The 3,975-nt window shown below is 36.2% G+C and overlaps 1 non-coding gene across 1 annotated transcript; it reads left to right on the forward strand.

Annotated features, from left to right (window-relative positions):
• Nucleotides 1-824: 824 nt before the first annotated feature.
• Nucleotides 825-943, forward strand: LOC112472035. The gene has a single exon (XR_003043494.1). It is a non-coding gene; the product is annotated as a 5S ribosomal RNA (ribosomal RNA).
• The last annotated feature ends 3,032 nt before the right edge of the window (nucleotides 944-3,975 follow it).

Consider the following 3,975-nt stretch of genomic DNA (forward strand, 5'->3'; position numbering starts at 1 on the left):
ATACTTATCAAGGAACTTGATGTCTCTTTGCCAAGTATTATTGCTCTTATACTTCTCAGATTTTTACCCACTAAATAAGCTGAATTTATTTGCATAAAGTTTAGGTAACTACATTTTAGCTTATGAATATTTTTGTGAAAAAAACATCAAAACACATGTGAGTATAGTGATTGGACTGCTCTATTAGTAATTAAGTTTTGTATATATTTTGTGAAAGCAACAAGTAAACATGATAACTTAGCTTACACAGTCTGCTTAGATTTTTATCATTTTAATGCAGTTTGGGACAGAAAAAGAAAGAAGCTCATGATACAAGGCCCCAAACTGGCTCCCTGCACTGATTTTGTTCTGTGTCACAAAGGGAAAGTGGGGAACTCTGTAGGGGTCAAACATTCAGACAGGTGTGCATGGGTGGGTGTAAGGAGATTAGACTGGACATATACACGAGCATTGGAAGAAGCACATGTAAAATGAACTCCAATCCACCATCTGCGACGAGCACTCCAGGAAGCTAAGCAACCTCTCTAGTAATTTTCCTCAGGCCTTGATTAAAACTTGTCAGTGTTCCTAATTTTTGTCCCTACTTCCAACTTAGGGCCAGAGAAAGCCAAATATATACCCCGAATCAATCATATAGGCTGTCCCCTTTTTAGTTAGCCTGCTCAACTTTTACATGACAGCAACCTTCACTGAGGGTGTTCCTAAAATTTTCCTGCCTTTTCACTGTAGAGATTCCCCACCCTCTGCTTACCTTGCCTTCTCTGACTAGGATGACACCCCTGCTATAGCAAGCCCTCGATAAACAATCTTTAATTGTTCTTCTTGTCTATGGCCATGCTACCCTGAACAAACCTGATCCCATCTGATCTTGGAAGCTAAGCAGGGTTAGGCCTGGTAAGTACTTGGATGGGAGACCACCTAGGAAGACCAGGTGCTATAGGTGTAGAAAAATAATAATAATAAGAGATTATAAACTGACAAAGTCCTTGCAATCTGTGAGGTCAACCAAGAGTTGCCTCACTTAAAATAAAAATTAAAAAAATAATAATAATAATTGTTCTTCTTTGGGTGGTCTTTATTTCCATAATTATCCTAGAAGTACCACTAAGATTTGTTTGACATCCTTGGTGAAGTTAAGCCAAGACTTTTCATACTCGACACTTTTTTCTGTCTTTTGTATTACTCTTTTGTATCATGCTATCTGAAAGAGTTGTTTGTCATAAAAAAGTGAATCACAGAATAGAAAACAGGAAGGCCTTATGAGTCCATTTTTGGAGGTGCCTTCACAGATTGTATGTGGTTCTCACTGCACTGGCATCATTTGGACAAACTCTGCTGTGGGTCACCAATAAAACTCTCTAAATGAGAGTCTCCTGTGGGTCACCAATAAAACTCTCTAAATGAGAGTCTCCTTGCATTTAAAACTTTCTTACTGAAAACTTGCCTTCGAACCATAGCATTCTCTTTGATTTTCTGCTTTCTAGGACACAGCTTTTCAAGTCTGCATTTGAAGCATAAAACCATGTGAAGTTAAGCCAAGACTTTTCATACTCGACACTTTTTTCTGTCTTTTGTATTACTCTTTTGTATCATGCTATCTGAAAGAGTTGTTTGTCATAAAAAAGTGAATCACAGAATAGAAAACAGGAAGGCCTTATGAGTCCATTTTTGGAGGTGCCTTCACAGATTGTATGTGGTTCTCACTGCACTGGCATCATTTGGACAAACTCTCCTGTGGGTCACCAATAAAACTCTCTAAATGAGAGTCTCCTTGCATTTAAAACTTTCTTACTGAAAACTTGCCTTCGAACCATAGCATTCTCTTTGATTTTCTGCTTTCTAGGACACAGCTTTTCAAGTCTGCATTTGAAGCATAAAACCAGCAGATTGAGAGCCTAAATCATAAGATACACAAGCATTATGTTCTCACAAATTTTTATCAGTTGTCATAGGGTTGTCTAGTACTAAACTTCTTCTCTTCCAGGAACAAACAAAAGAACAAAGAAAAACTCCTGTTCCTTACATGTACTCTCAGTACCAATCCATTTCCTATGCTTATTTCTAAATCATATGACTTCACTAGGATAATGTGAACCTTCAGAGTCCATTTTATGTAACATTCGACTTTAACAAAATTGTTTAAAATAGATTTAAAAATTGAGAAGAACCTTAGGAGAAAAGGAAATAAGATTTCTTGGGACCAATGGGTAGTGTTTTTATTGCTATTCAGAGGTTTCCAAATAAAACTGAATCAAAATTGTTTTCTTAAGAGATTTTTTGACCAAAGCTAATTGGATAATCCATAAAATTAAACAGCACATTAGATTCATTTTTCTAAAATTTCCTACTAAGTTGCCTCTCTCCTTGTCCTCTAGTTGCATCCTTATATTTATGATCTTCTCCCTTATGATCTTTTTTCTCCTAAACCTCCCTCTTCCATTTGTCCAGACCTGATACATTTCCAAACAACTCTTCTAAACTCATAAATACCAGTTAACTCTAAAGTTAACACCCCTCCATAAGGCAAGTATGTAAACAATATAGAATACAAACCTTCGGCCACAGCTGAAGTGAGAACTAAGATTTTTCCTAAAACCAAATAAGATCAAACATATTCAAAGAAGAGTTTGGAATTCATTAGGGTACATATGACCAGGTTTTCCTAACCTAAACAAATTTGTACACATGTTGGTGATAAATTTAGATGTTAAGCCCTAGGTGAGAAAATCTGGTCAGGGTTTTGCAGAGATGAACCTACTCGATCCCTCTTTCACAATAAATGTGAGGATCAAAAAGGAGCCAGAAAAGTAGGTCAGTGCATCCTGGAAACTAGACCTGAAACAGTTCCCATACAATTCAATGTGACCAAGATTCAAGTGTGTGAGCAAATCAGAAAAAAAGATAAAACTATAGATTTTCAGGATAGACTAGAGAATGACTTCCAGCAGCATCCAGGAGTTCGAGAAGATAATGACATACAAAAAGAAAAACAGAAAACCTTTAATCTCTTTTAGTTAATGAAATGAAACCCAACATTGGAGACTTGGCAGAACATTCTGAAAAAGATTTTGAATAAAAATCAGATAAAATTGTATGTAAATTGTGTCCTGTAAATCAAACATCTAGTGGACCATTTTCCACACAATCACCTATGACAAGGACATGTGCAGCTACTGTAAACATAAGAGACATTGAAACAAAAAAAAAAGATAGTTTCAGCTCATGAAAGAAAGACAAAATCTTTCAATTCATGTCAACAAGTGTGCTTCAAAGTAGGAAAAAGTGTCGAACACCTGACATCTCCTTAACACTCAAGGTGAATTAAATACAAATGTGACTTGTCCACCCCACCAATTCCTGGCAGGAATGGGTGCTGCTCTGTCTACATTACACCTGCCAACTTTGCTCAAACCCTTCCTCAGAGTAAATACACCATATAGTTTGTAGATATTTCAAATAACCCACAGATTTTGATTACCTCCCAGTCCCTAACTGTAATCCTTGGGCCTTGGACTGAAAAAAATTATTTCTGCTTTGTGATACAAACCCTGCAAATTTAAAGGTAGAGATTGAAATTGCAGATCAATTATAATACCAATGTGCACCAGAGGGAATATTATTTGAGGTGCCAGAGGACTCGTTTATTTATAATCAAGTCGTATCTGCTCAAGATATACCCTTTGAATTATATTTGATTCATAGTCCAGACAAAGCTTTGACACAGTATCTGACAGTCTATGAGCTATAATTTCTATTTTTTAATTAATTAATTAATTTTTTTATGGTGATGTTGGTTAATAAAATCCAGTAAGTTTCATCTGAACATTTTAACAGTAAGATATATATATATAAAATTTACATTGTGCGTTCACCTCCCATAGTTAGATTTCTTTCTGTCACAACATGTTTGACCCCTTTTACCTCATCTTCCTCCCGCCTCATCCTTACGCTTTGGTAACCACTAGTCTATTGTCC

The sequence above is a fragment of the Pteropus alecto genome, unplaced genomic scaffold (genome assembly GCF_000325575.1).
Source record: "Pteropus alecto unplaced genomic scaffold, ASM32557v1 scaffold78, whole genome shotgun sequence".
NCBI lineage: Eukaryota > Metazoa > Chordata > Mammalia > Chiroptera > Pteropodidae > Pteropus > Pteropus alecto.